Source organism: Falco cherrug, chromosome 2 (assembly GCF_023634085.1).
Source record: "Falco cherrug isolate bFalChe1 chromosome 2, bFalChe1.pri, whole genome shotgun sequence".
In the NCBI taxonomy this organism is placed as follows: domain Eukaryota; kingdom Metazoa; phylum Chordata; class Aves; order Falconiformes; family Falconidae; genus Falco; species Falco cherrug.
The window spans coordinates 67,610,934-67,625,706 of NC_073698.1; the positions used below are offsets into that span (position 1 = coordinate 67,610,934).

General features: G+C 43.4%; 1 protein-coding gene across 6 annotated transcripts in view; it reads left to right on the forward strand.

Moving 5' to 3' along the window:
* FHL2 (four and a half LIM domains 2) overlaps window positions 1–14,773 on the forward strand; it is a 63,566-nt gene that overhangs the window by 22,794 nt on the left and 25,999 nt on the right. For 2 of the 6 annotated variants that reach the window (XM_027813394.2, XM_027813398.2), the window contains exon 1: window positions 14,078–14,253. The exons of 2 other annotated variants lie outside the window; for them this stretch is intronic. The gene's annotated coding sequence lies outside the window, so the exon portion shown is untranslated. Of the gene's footprint in view, window positions 1–14,076; window positions 14,254–14,773 lie in introns of those variants that run through there. 2 more of the 6 variants (XM_027813395.2, XM_027813397.2) reach the window with 2 other exon arrangements.

The window sequence follows — 14,773 nt, forward strand, 5'->3', positions numbered from 1 at the left end:
TTGTACAGGTTCCCTTTTATAACATTTTTCCTGCTGTCTCTGTGAAACTTCCATACCACAACAAACCAGAGGAAAACTCTCCTTTAAAATAGGAAAATAAGTACTTTATAAAACCATGTTGTCATGGAAGTAGAATGGGCACAGACATGGGGTCAGAAATAGTTTCACACACTTCATAAACAAAGCCAGTGGCCTTTCAGATCAGCATATTCCCTGTCAATCTTAAAGGATTTTCACCAAAGTCTCACTAGAAATTTGCATGCTTTCTGTTGGAGGGAAGTAGGTAACATTGACCAGTGCTCCTTTTTGGTAGTCTGCAGCTAGGGAAGCAAAGCCCAGCATGCCTAGAGATTACCATACAAAACCAGGCATACTTGCAATCTACAGATGCCACAACACAGAAGCCCGTTATTCTGTTATTTGTCCCATTTTTTAAATGCTGAGTAACCTAATTTCCTATGCATGAAATCCATTGACTGCAATATGCCCCACAGCCTCTGGTGTTGGGTGCAGAAGGCAGCAGGACACTCAAGGGGTTAGGACAATTATTATAATATAAAAAGAGAGCTGTGTTAACACTGTTTAGCATGGCACTCCTGGTACAGAACAATAAAAAAGAGGAAGCTATCAGAATAAACTATTTGTTGTGGGTTTCGACTTCTGGGTGCAAGCCCCAGCTCAAGAATTCACATAAGCACAGGTTAAGCACACTGTGTGTTATGTACTCATATGGCCTGCATTTCATATCGTCAAGTATTTCTTTTCTCAACATCCTTTTAGGGGAGAAAAGCAGCACTTTTTCCTAATTCAGAAAGCAGAAGCAAGGGCCAGATGTGAGGGAAGGCTCAAGTGCTGAAGTGTGGCGAGGATTGGCAGGCTATGAGACCCAGATCAGGGCTGCAGTGACCCAGGGCTCCAACAAGTAAGTCTTGGAAAGAGACTCTACTCTCTCTTCCTTTCATCTGCCTAAAAAATCTTCTAGCCAACATGAGCAACGTGTCCAGTTCTGCTCAATTAGGTAGGGGGAAAGACAGTGGCTGAATTCAGGTGTATGAATTCTTCCTGGACAAACCTGCCATGCTTTAGCTATCCAAGGTCAGGAGTCTGTCTGACCTAGACAGCTGGATTCCCTCTAGATTCGATGTGGAAGGAAAAGCACATTTATAGGGAAATTCATTCCATCCTCAACAGGTGTCTAACAAATCGCCCCTCGCAAGCACCCCTCTTTCTCCATCCACTGTAGCAGGATCATGGATGACTTGTTTGGGTCAGCTAACATTTGGTCAGTTAAAATGGGGTGAGTTGGATGCTACTATAGGTTATTTGCAAATATTACACAGAGCATTTAATTGATCAAAGAACAGACTTTATTATCAAAATCCATAACTACTACCTGCAAACTCTCCCCTCCTTTCCACTTTTATAAACCGGGGTACTTTAGTAATGTAGACTCTGGAAAAAGAACTGGGTTGAGCTTACTTCTCATTTTTCTCCTTGGTCATTTTTGCTTCTTGTATTGGTTTTCATGTATTGATATGTTCTGGGGCATTCTCTGGAGATTCATGAGGTGAACCAAGGCTATCCTCCTGAAACTTTGCTTGCAAGTGTGAAGTGGGACTCAAGGCACAGAAGGAGCACATCAGATGAATGGGAAGTGCTTGTGGTGGAAACAAGAACCCTTGTAGGAAGTGGAAATATTTCATTAGGAATTTTTCCTTGCTTGGTAGGGCTGTGACAGAGAGCAATAGTCTGCAGAAATGACTTTGCCTTTCAGAACAAAATGATGTGAAAGAGTTTATTTAGAAATTAAGGATTATGAAAAAGACTAGAAACTTGGGAGGAGGGACTGAAGAATGATGGTTTTCTAGACCATCCATTCTCATCTGCAGGCAGAAAATGACACAAACCTGTTTGAAATTTTGTAATGGCAATAGTCTTTCCAACCAACATTACCTCAAAAAGTTTCAATTCAATGCACTTCTTAGTGCAAAGTTGAAGGTCTTTGAAAAATTTGAGATTGCAATGGGAAAATTGTCTTTTGTAGAAAACTTGAGTGGAAAGAGATTTTGCATGAGACTGTACTTTCCTGATCTGATGCTGTAAGTTAGACTTGTATTCCAGTTATTTTTACTTAACTGCTTCCAAAAAACATCAGTGTGACTGTGGTAACAATGATAATCAGCCAGCTAGGACACTGGTGTCTCTCATTTTAGACTAACCATTTAAAATGAGAAAAAGAACAGAGCTTTCACTGTTAATGGAAGGTGCTTATGTAAGTTTGTTAGTTAGGCAATCAATGGGAAAATATTCAATCATTATAAATAACCTATTATAAAAGGCAATTGGAACTTCTTATCAGGACTGCTACCAAGGTCATTCATTTGTAAACTGTTTCACCCTCTGTCTCATCAAATTCAGTAAGTTTTACTCTGACACCTCTAAGATTGGCTGCAGAAGCATTTCTGAACTTCACAGTAATAATATTCACATTTCTTTGTCTACCTAACGATTCACAACCTTGAATCAAGCCACGGTGTTATTTGTAGTGTCACCTTACTTAAGTCTTGCAGTTCAATAACTTGCAGATTCATAACCTAAGGAGGATCTAGATTTATTAGTGCAATTAGTGTCTTAGATACAGTTATTTGTTGCTGTGGAATACTGGTGGCTAAGAAGAGGGTGTCATTATATGGACTTGATTACATGAACATAGTATATGGTGTGCACAGTACAAAGACATATAGTTCTGCTTAAGATCTTTAGGTAGACAGAATTCAGGAAGGCAGTTGGTGCAGATGTTGGCACCTTTGCACACAGTTGAAAAACAAACAACAAAACTGTCCGTTTCAAGAATCTTAGGTCCATGCTCTATCAGGTCTGAAGACCAAGGGACCACAGAACTACAAGCAGCAAAAGATTCAAGAAAGGACTAGAGTGGGCCAAAAAGGCTTTCTCCTGATCCTGAGGAACAAATGGTGTGTGAGATAGAAGAACAGACAACATCAACCAAACCACAGACATCTTAGGACAACCTTGTGGAAAATAGGTTGATCTGATTTACTGTCATGTTTCTCTGTTAGCTAGTTCTGTCTCAGAAACATTTTGATTTATAACAAAATATTGGTCCCGAGACCAACTAGTATTGGCACAGCTGATGTCCACACAGTTACACTGTCTTACCAGGCAAAATGAGATGCACACATCCACCCTTTTGTTAGGAGCAGTCCTTTGAGCAGGCCAGTCTTGGGCCATGCCAGAGACCCTTTGGGAGGGTGATGGGGGCTTTGGGCTCAACCAGACCAGGGGCTGCACTTAGAGTTGAACAGTGTGGACCATCCTCTGCTATGTTTGGGCCAACACAAGCTACTGGTATAAATGGAGGCAGGGAAGGCAGAGGGGCCACAGGAATGGGTGATGAGGTCACCCCTGAGAAGATGTCCCTGTCGTGGGCACAAGGAGGCTGCAAGGAGATTGCAATATGCAAGGGAAGTTTGTTCATCCATCCATTTCTTTTCAGCAGCCCTCACTTTGTTTCCAGTGTCAAAATGCACACAAAGAAGTGGTGTGGCCACACCACCCTCTCCCACCACCATGAGCAGGAGCACCCAGCCTGCATCCTGGGGATCATCTGGGTCAGTGCACGGTCTTCCCTTTGTCCTAGCCATTCCTCTCTCTGTTATCATTGCTTCCTACTAGACTCTGCCACTCCTCCTGGTTGACTGCTTTTGGTAATGGTTTCATGATCTTTTGAATGAGAGCAGCTGAATTAGCACAGACCTAGCATGTGAAGGGCACTGGCACTTCCAGCTCATTGTGCCTGGAAAGGGTGAGCGTTCGGTTGTGCAGGTAGTTGTGGGTAGTGCCAGTTGCTGTGAGAAGATTTGTGAACAGGCTCAACCTGGATACCTGCCCAAGCACCTACAGCCAAGCCCCCTTTCCTGCCTTTTCCCCCTGCCGCTTACAAATGCAAATGCAGGGTGGATGCATGATTGCTAAAGGAAATAGCACAGAGCTCTGGGTCTGAGGCATGCTCACAGAGAAAGCTGGCAGGAGAAGCAGCGTGGGCACGGCACCCAAGCAGAGCAGCCTGCCTTCCTCCCAGGTCTTCCTCTGCCCTCTCCTGCAAGTGAAGTTTCTTCTGCCTGCCAGTGCTGTGTCTGCTGACAGACAAACCAGCCCTTTCCCTGCATTTTTTTTCTGGACATCCAAGCGTTAGGAACTCTTCCTTACAAATGAGGAGTCTGCATTCCTGGAAATCCTTCTTGATATAAGGAAAAGTCAGTATCACTGTGGACCAGCTCTTCGGGGAGCATCCAGCCATGCGGACAGTGCTCAGTCGTGTAAGGCATTTGTATTGTAGCAATCCAGCAAGGACTCACTAGACTTTACAGTTAGCCAGTAGGGATAAATGAAAGGACTAGCGCTGCTTCATACTGTTATTTCTGACTCCTCTCTAACAATTCAAAAAAATTACTTACCTTCCAACACGAGACACATTATCTTCAAGGCAAGCCATTGTTACAAGCCTTTATTTCATTTTACAACATTTGAATTTCATTCACATTAAGACAGCAACTCCACTAGACAGCCATGTGAATATAAACTTGGTAGGGACAAACACAATCCATACATCTATCAGGCTAACAATGGATGGTATATTTTTTCAGCTCTATGTGAAGTGTTAGACATGAAATTCACATCAGCAACTAAATGATTACTTTAATCCTATTATTTAAAGGGCCTGAGCACTTACAGAGTTCAAAGTAAGCAGAGGCCTAAGAGGATCAACAGCAAGGACTCTACTTCAAAGTGCGATCTAAGCTCATATTTTCAACTATAATATATGTCTGAGCCTACGTCTCAGACCCTCTCAGTTTATCTGTAGTATATACAAACAGTAGTTGAGCAGAAAAATAACTGTTGCCATACAGAAGGATCTTTCTGCAAAACAGGATGTCCCCAATCACATTCAGATTGGAGAGGGTGACTGTTTCTAATTACATCAAAATATTACAAGCCTGAAGTAATCTGGGAAGTGATTTACAACCGTATGTCTTTTGAACGCTAGGCAAGTTGAAAGGTTTGGGGAATGATAGCGCCAATAAATAACCAGGGTACAAAAAGAATCCTCAGGGAAGACATGGCTGTAACAGAAAAAGCTAAATAATTTTTTTCACTCCTGTGTTTGCTGTGAGGAACTTGAAGCGTTTCCTGCAGCAGAACACTTCCTTATGGGGATTGTCAGAAGGTCTATTTCAAGCTGAAATGTCTGTAGAAGAGGTATGGAACAAATAAACAAAATTAATAGGAAGAAAATGTTAGAACCAGATGGTGTTCACCCATGAGATCTGAAGGGACTCAAGGATGAATTAGCTGAAACAATAATAGTGCATGGCCTTTTATTTAAAACATGCTTAGAACTGAGCACCTGAAAGTCACTAATACGGTGCCAACCTTTTTAAATGGTTCCAAGAGAAACTGGGGGAATTACAGTTTGGTAAGTTTGATTAATTTCCACTAATCAATTGAGTAGAAATTACTACACACAATAGAGAAGATGGATAAATACTATACATTGGGAGAAATTCAATACAGCTTTGTAAATAGAAATCACGCACTACAAATCCATTGGGTTCCTGTAAGATGATAAACATACAGATACAGGAGATCTGCATATTTGTGCTTTTCCATGTATTCAACAAGGGCCCTCACCAAAATCCCTTAAAAACAGGTCAGCAGCACAGGATAAGAGGAAAAATCTTTGCACGTATTGTATGAAATCAGTTGAAAGATAAACAGGCAGTTCTTACAGTAAAGGGAGATTAACAGGAGATTATTAGTGGAAATTCTAAGACAGAAACAGAAGGCTCTTAGGCAACAGGATGAGTAGGCACTGGAACAGCATCTTAAACCGAATGTAGATAAGCATGAAGCATCGCATGTGGGGAAAAATGGAACTTTAGCTATAAAGTAATGGTTCTGAACTGACCACCTGGGTGTGAAATTTGGGGGTTATATAGGTTTACAAAAAAAACCTACTTAGTGTCAAAAACAGCCAAAAAGCAAATAGAATGTTAAAGTTCTGGCCACTTCATCTGAAAAAGCAAAATGCCATATTGGAAACAGTTTGGGGAAGATTGATAAAACATAGGGAGTGGCTTTCATACAGAGTGACTAGGTAGGCTGGGATTCTCCAGCCTAGTAGAGAGATGGCTGAGGGGACATACGATAAAGATTGACAAAGACGTGAACAGCCTGTAGCGTATGAATAAAGATCAGTTGCTCATTATCTTTGAAAATGTAAGACCTAAGAGGCACCAGATGAGGTAATATGTTCAAAATGAACACAAGGAGATGGTTCTTTAACAACATAGAGCTACCTGTTCCAGGAAACTCTGAATTTCCTTTCAGGGGATCAGGAGGGAACTACGCGAGTTCATGGAAGTGATATTCAGTATGGATACTGCCTCCAGGTTGAGAAATCTTTGAGCCAAAAGTTGTTGGAGGCTGGGAGAGTATTATGAAGAGATATCATTACAGACTATTCTCACTTTTTTCCCAAGACACTTCTTAGTCCCCAAGAACAAGGTAACAAGTTGGAAGAACCCTTCTGTTCAGCATTTCTCATACTGCTATGGCATGATACGAATACCTGCAAATTACAGGTTCTGCCTCACACTAGTCATCCTTTACAGGCGTGAATGTTAAACTGAAAACTCTAGTCTCAATCTCTTCTTTCTTTCTGCCTTTTCACATTTCTGTTATACTGAAAAAACTTATGCTCATTTGATTTTGGAGGTTGTTGAGTCCTAATGCTAATCCTTGAGGGCAAATTAGACAAAAAATGAGTTGGATGTTGTCACTCCTGCCTTGGGAATGAGTTAGATAAAGTTCTTGAGGTGTCTGTCAACTGCCCTATTTTACAAACCTCTCTACTCAGAAGCTCACAGGGACTCTGCCTAGCTGATAAGGGAGAATGGTAGTTACAAATGTTGCTGTTGGCTATTTCAAGAGGGTCAAAAAAAATGTCAAGGATGCAGGCAGAAAAAGCGTCATGGGGAGAAGAAGAAAATTATTCACACAGAAGTAAAGTTTTGGAGAAGAAGCTATGAGCAGTGGGGCAGTGGGAGGGGGAGGATTCTGGAAAGGGGACTTTGCATAAAACACTGGAGCGTGCTGGGAACACTGCAGGGAATGTGAACTATTTTGTACAGAATTGCATGTCTCGTGCTATCAGAAACACAGAGCGATTCGTTTTTTGGAACAATCACAGTGTTTCATGTGTCTGAAACAGGGAGCCATAAATCATGATTATCCTGAAATGAATAAAACCCTAAATTAAGGGGTAGTATTTGCCAGTTCAGAAGACCAGCAATTACTGCAAGCTGTAGTAATTTGACATCCCATGTTCCACCCGTAGGGGTAGGGAACCCAAAAGCCTCTTCCCATCTGTCATAGTCAGGGGCCCACATGGCAATCAAACTGAATCCAGAGGAAAGGAAAGAAGCAACAGCTTTTCCACATAGATCTCAGCGCTATCATCATTTAGAATCATAGCTTCCAAAGACCATTCACCTCTTGTTAGAAGTTGTCTGTGGATCCCAAAGCACTTCCAAAGATGTGACACCAAGCTCTCTGTCCCTGGTTTCAGATGAACAAACTGTGGAGCTGATGGGCTTAGGGAATGCCTAGAGTCCAAAGAGGTGTGGGGACAGCAAAGATCAAAATGTTTCACTCTGTTTCCTTAAAAGTAGAGGCACCATCTGTTTCCTAGCAAGCTGAAAGGAGAAAGAATGTTGGGGAAAGCAGGGAAGGAAAAGACTACATTCCACAAGAACTGTTGCTTTCCACTGGCTTCATTACAACTCTTCATGGTTTCATCTTCACTTGCTTAGCAGCCTAGTGAAAGCTCTCCAGGGTAGCTGGCCCACATGGTACAGACACCTGCTGCTTGGGGAATTGTTTGATGCACTGCCTTTATCCTGCAATGGCTTTTTGGGCTTCTTTTAATCTGTGAGGACCTGGGGTGGCTCTGATCATGATGATGCTTGTCCAGTGAAGGACTTGTCAGTCCTGTAACATGGTGCCTCAGCTTTCCAAGCTGTTGAAAACCCAGCTGTCACCAAGAGGAATTTTCCTCAGCAGATACCAGTTCCTTAAAACTCTGGCTTGCTCCTTGAATTTTCCTCTGGTGTGCTGTCTGCTCCCTCCTTGAGCACCACAGCTCTTCTCCCCTGTTCTCCCTTCAATTCATGCTCCACCACTCATCAGTGTCAAGAGCTGTTTATCTGCCCAGCTGAAATAAAGGAAAGCAGCAGGGACATGGCTGTCTTTCTGCCTGGGTCATCCATTGCAAACCATCTCTACATCTCAACTGTCCATGGACAAAGGGGCATAGGAGCAATTACACAGACAGTGGCATGTTGACCAGCGTCTCACTGCCACATTCCCTTTGAGGCATCTCTTTCAAGAGATAGATTTCTCTGAATGAAACTGGGGCTAACTGGATAGAAAACAAGGTCCTGACTAACTTCAAAAACTGAACAAAATCCTTGTCCAAGGGTCTAATTAGACCATAATGGTCTAAACTGCTTTCAGCTCCATCCCAGACCATGCTGTCACAGAAACACCCTTGAATTTGAATCATGTCATCTATCTTGCGACATAACAATATATTACCCTTCAGAAGACAACTTTTCATATACAAAACCAGAAGTTCCTCAGTGCTACTGAGCCATGGCACCTTTCTATAAATTCACTGAAGAAAACAGTTTAAGGCTGTATGTGAAAATTATTCAAACACATTACAAAAGGAAACATAGAAACTTTTTTTTTCCAGATTCAACTGGAGTTTCTAAAACACTAAGCATTTTATACTGATTTAGGCTAAACATCCTTCCAAAAATAAAAGAAGTCTTGCATCAACCCAAAGTGGACAGACTTTCACTTCATGTTAAGTTCCCTATCTGCCTTGGCTGCAGTGGTTTTAATGGATTGTCCAAAGGTATCCATAATTCCTTCATCAGAATCTGTGCAACTCTGATATTTCTTACCTGCTGAGTATTTCTACTTGAGTATCGAGTCACCCAGGGGAAGAAAGGAAGATCAGAATATTGCAAAAAGCCTTGTGACTAGGAGACTGAACGGGGAGAGAAAATGCACATTAAAGAAAATCTTTTTACCCTTTGCAGATTCCTCATATGCTTGGGGAAAACTACCTAAGAACATCTTATGAGAATGAAATTTCAGGAAGATTTAATATTGCTTGGCTGTTATTTTAGGTTTAATGAACTCAAATGCAATGTCTGCATGAGTCTACACTACTTCCTAAGCAGCAGTGCCAAAAATAGCAGTTCTCCTAAATGCACCCTCTCATATTCAATGAAAGCTTGTGTTACACAGGTTCCAGCATCAGAAAGGGGATTAGTTGAATTCTGATAAAGTAAATAAACAGTTTCCAGGATAAAATAATGGTGGAAGGAATCAGTCAGTAGCTTAGCCATTTTCAAACCTAAAAGTGTAACTTTCCACCTCCCCTGCCCTCTCAGAGACACTAAACTCCTCTATGAGTCAAACTGGGGGAAATAGAAATATTCCACTTCCAGCTGCCTCTTTCCACTATTTTTCTTTATTCATTCTCTTCAGCCAGAAAGGATCAGTGCTGAAACTGTAGTTATTCCAGCATCAACCCAGTAGCTGAAGTGAGATTTCTGAAGGATTAGTAAAATCATTGAAAAGTCCTGCTATGAAAATGATACTTTTTCCATCTTGTTTCCCATATGTGAGGTATGGCATTCTCCATGTAGAATTAAACCCATTAAATTTAGCACACAGGCCACTGAAGAACAAGCAATATATGCTACATAAATGCTACATATATAAGCCACAGAGTACATTTCTAAGACACAGGATGGTACTGAACAGTACTTGAATTTTCAACCTTAAATTTAAGCACCCTTTCAGAAACATTGTCCCCTGATTTCCTTGTATTTTCTCCTCTGAAGCCTTGAAGATTGCTGATCTGTGCTGGGTTGATCAGAGAAGCAAGGGGGGGTGGGGGGTGGGGGGGCTGGGGTGGAGAAGGGTGGCTCAGTTACTTAAACATTAAATATGCCAGTGGAAAAAAAAAACCCTGCTTTTTCCTCCCCATCTCCCTGACAATTAAGGAAATCTCGTTTTCTTCCACTCACCCCTGGCGGATTTGATGCTGGTGGGAAAGAGGATGTGTGGGGTTTTGCCAATCACAGATAAATATTTACTTGGTAGATAAAAAGGTGAAGTGGACTTACTGAAGGAGGATGAGGTCAGAGGTTCCTTTTGCCTTCCCTGGTTGTGTCTGATGGAATGCATACACCACATCATGGGATGAGGAAGGAGCTGCCTGGTAACTCTCCCTCATCCCTTTCACAGCTCCATGCAGACTTGATGTGGCTGCTGAGCATCAAGTCCCATAGTGAGCCCACAGATCATCAGGTTTTAAATTGGCACGGGCTTTTCTGCCTTCAAGGAGTCAGAGATGTTAGATTAAATCAGACAAAAATGACCTTACTTTCTTAAAGTCAACCCATGATCTGCAACAGTTAAACTAAACCATTTCAGCTGAAACCAGTATATATTTCAACTTGCAATTCTGGAAAACACTTGTCTTGTTTTCCAGCAGGTCACATCAAAAAATCTCTGGCAGAGTTGCTGCAGTGGTTGTCAATGGACAGACGGGGAAATGAAAATAAGGAAATTGAGAAAAATGGAAAAAAATGTAGAATATTTAATTTGTTTTAGAAAGGTTTGGAAATAAACTGATTCAAATAGCCCAAATCTAATCACCTTCAGGGCCCATTTTTCTTTACATCCATTTCTAAATCAGAACTGAGGTAAGAACTGTAACTAAGTTGGAAATAAATTATTATTGTGGTCATTTTGTAATAGTTTAAGCTAAAAGAAAGAAATAGTAGTAGTAGTAGTAGTATTATGATGCTCTAAGGAGTCCTTTGTAAATTTGCTGACAACTCACACAAGAGTTTGGCTATCCTGAGCTCTATATTTACAGACAGTGAAACTAAAGAACAGAAAGATGCAATGTGTTCTCCAAGGGCGTCCAGCAAGCCAGTGATGGGGCTGGAAACCCAACTAGCAGCTCTCTGAGGACATAACTGCAGTTCCATGGTAGCTCAACGGCTCATGAAAACTGCTCACTGTCTGGTTCAACTCACCTTCCAGTGCCAGTGCAAATGCAAGGGAGGAGCCAGGGACATGTGGCTGGGGAGTGCAGTGTCTTTGATTTAAATAAGCTTTAATTGCCACAGAATCATACTTGTTAATCCCCTACATCCATAGTCAGTCCTTCAGGGCACAATGCCTGTGTTTTGAAAATGCAACTGCAAAGGCTGCAGCAATAAACAGACGGACCCATGGAAATTGCTGATCATAGAAATAACTCACATCTGTGAAAGAGATTTTGCTTCTGATAGAAGAACTAGGAATGGCCTTTCCCCATCATTTTATTCTGTCTGTGCTTTTGTAGATTTGGAATAGCACTGAGACTGGGGGTCTGGTTGACAGCCAGCTGAACATGAGCCGCCAGTGTGCCCAGGTGGCCAAGGCCAACAACAGCATCCTGGCTTGTATCCCAAACGGTGTGGCCAGCAGGACTAGGGCAGTGATTGTCCCCCTGTACTGGGCACTGGTGAGGCCGCACCTCGAATCCTGTGTTCAGGTTTGGGCCCCTCACTGCAAGGGGGATGCAGAGCTGTGTCGTGGTTTAACCTGGCTGGTAACCCAGCCCCACGCAGCCGCTCACCCACCGCCCCTCACCCAGAGGGATGGGGAGGAGAATCAGAAAGGAACGTAAAACTCGGGGGTTGAGATAAGAACAATTTAATAGGTAAAGCAAAAGCCCCGCACGCAAGCAAAGCAAAACAAGAATGAATGAGACTCACTCACCGCTTCCCACAGGCAGGCAGGTGTTCGGCCATCCCCAGGGAAGCCGGGCTCCATCACACGTAACAGTTACTCGGGCAGACAAACACCGTAATGCCGAATGTCCCCGTCTTCCTTCTTCTTCCCCCAGCTTATATACTCTGCATGGCGTCCCATGGTATGGAATATCCCTTTGGCTAGTTTGGGTCACCTGCCCTGACTGTGTCCCCTCCCAATGTCCCATGCCCCTCCAGCCCTCTCGCTGGCAGGGCCCAAGAAACTGAAAAGTCCTTGATTTAGTATAAACCACCCAGCAACAACTAAAAACATCAGTGATCTGTCAACATTGTTCTCACATCAGAGCCGCACTGCACCAGCTACTAAGATAGCTAACTCTGTCCCAGCTGAAACCAGGACAAGGTGCTGGAGCGTGTCCAGAGGAGGGCAACAAAGCCAGTAAAGGGTCTAAAGAACAGGTCTTATGCGGAGCGGCTGAGGGAAATGGGGTTGTTTAGCCTGGAGAGAGGACTCAGGTGAGACCTTATACCTCTCTACAACCACACAAAAGGAGGTTGTAGCAAGGTAGCGGTTGGTCTTTTCTCCTAAGTAGCAGGTGACAGGACAAGAGGAAATGGCCTCAAGTTGCTCCAGGGAAGGTTTAGTTTGCATATTGGGAAAAATTTCTTCACTGAAAAGGTTGCTAAGCATTGCCCAGGGACATGGTGGAATCACCATCCTTGGAGGTGTTCAAAAAATGTGTAGATGCAGTGCTTAGGGATGTGTTTAGTGGTGGAGTTGATAGTCCTGGATTAACAGTTGGACTTGATGATCTTAAAGGTCTTTTCCAACCTAAATGATCCTAAAATTCTATGACTGACTAACACATTTCATCCCTATTCCATACCTAACTACCGTTTGGGTGCACAAGAGGACAGTAAGTACAGGTCAGGGTTCTGGCATAAGTTTGGTTTTCAGGAGAAACCCTTAGCTAACACACATGCACACCTACAGCACCGCCCAGACACGTGCCAGGACCCAGTGTCCAACACAAAAGGACACTGGGCTACCTTGCATCATCTGGATGCAAACCAACAGCAACACTGTCTAGGGCTAATAGGCTTTACATTTTTGCTCTACTGGTTTCTCTTAAGGTTGAAAGCATTTAAATCAAAGTACCTCCCTTTGGCAAGCCCCAGTCATGATTGAGCGGTTACCCTGAAATGCCTCCCCACCCTATCCCTCAAGTGGCAGAAAGCAGACATCTCCCTCATGCTTTTGACCCAAATTCTTCCCTCTGGGAGGTTTCCCAGGACCCTCACTGTTTTGATTAGCAGAATGTGTTTCTGCCAGGATGGTTGATAGATGAAATTGGATTTTGTAGCAGAAAAAATGGTTCCTGATTATAGGGGGATGAATGGTTCCCCCTCTCCTTAACATGTGCCCGCTGGCAGGGCTCTCCACTAGGTCCCGAGTCTGTGCTGGGACAATCTGTTCCTTTGGCTCTCTCTTGCACAAGGGGGGGAGGCGCTGGTTTCCTTGATTTCCCCTGCTTTTCTTCTTTTTCCTCCTCACTATGGGGGAACTCGGAAAGAAAGAAGGGTGGAGAGAAAGAAGAATGGGCTCTGAACACTCGTAAAGAAATGCCTGCACACTTGTGCCTCGTAAAAATGTGCACCTCTCCACCGGGGAGAAGAGAGACGGCTTGTTCCACTCTTCTCTGGGCAAGGCACTGAGTGGCAGCAGGCAAAACAGCCAAAGCAAATAAAAGCTCATACCAGTTTTAACCAAGTACTTCATTCTCTCAGCCAGGTGAAGAGCCTTACAAACGTTCGGGTCTGAGCTGCTGTAAAACCTTTCCTTCTGGAAAGCGCGATCCCTCGGGTTTAGCAAAGCTATGTTATTAATAAGCATCGGGGGTTTAGAGAAACAAAGGCTGGAGGAAGGGAGGGGGAGCCTTATTTTAGGAAGGGGGCCAAGAAAGACAAGATGTTTAGGAGGGGGAAGTATCGACACCCTTGGAATAGAGAAAGTGTCGAATGCCAGCTGCAGAGCGCCTAAAAGAATGAGTGTCTCCGATGCTTTTGTCTCCTTATATGGTAAAATGATAGAGAGGGGTTTCACTAGGCTGGGGAAGGCAGCAGCAGCCTCCTTCCACACAACACTGACTGCAGAGCTGAAATCAGAAGAGCCACTCTTCACAGGCAGTAGAAAGCCCCGGCTAGCTGTACAGCTCTCTTCTGCAGGCAGGCCGGTGTGCTCTTTACACATTTGTTAATGGATGTGACCCCCTGTCCCTGGTCCAGGAGGTGACATTAACTGCCCGCTACTGCTCTGTAAGTAAGTAACCCTTTTTTTCCCCTCCCTCCCCACTACCCACGGAATAGATCTTTGAAGTTGTCGCTTTAAACAAAGGGTGCAGAGAGGAGGAGAGGGTTGTTTAGTGCCCCAGTGGGTTGTTGGGTAAGGCTGTGAGGAGAGGTATTGCCGGTCCCCCTTTCTCCTGAGCACACAGCAAGGGGTGCGAAGAGGAGAAAAAGACAAATTTCTTATCAGAGCAATTACTGCTGCATGTCCGTCTTTAAAGTGACACATCAGTGAGCTGATGAGGTGCAGGGTCATTTCATGTGTAACTATTTTTAATTACTGTATTGTGCCGCGCGTGTAATCCACTGGGGAGGGGATAAAAAGTAGAAGCTGGGGTCTTAGATTCCTTACACCTCTGTGCACACTCCTGCTGCCGAGCACAACAAAGGAGCATTTTTGCACTGTAGCAAGAGCAGATGCACATGAAACAAAGGTAGCCTTTCCTCTTTGCAGGCAAACACTGTAGACAGATTGTGTACAGGAAAAATGGGGA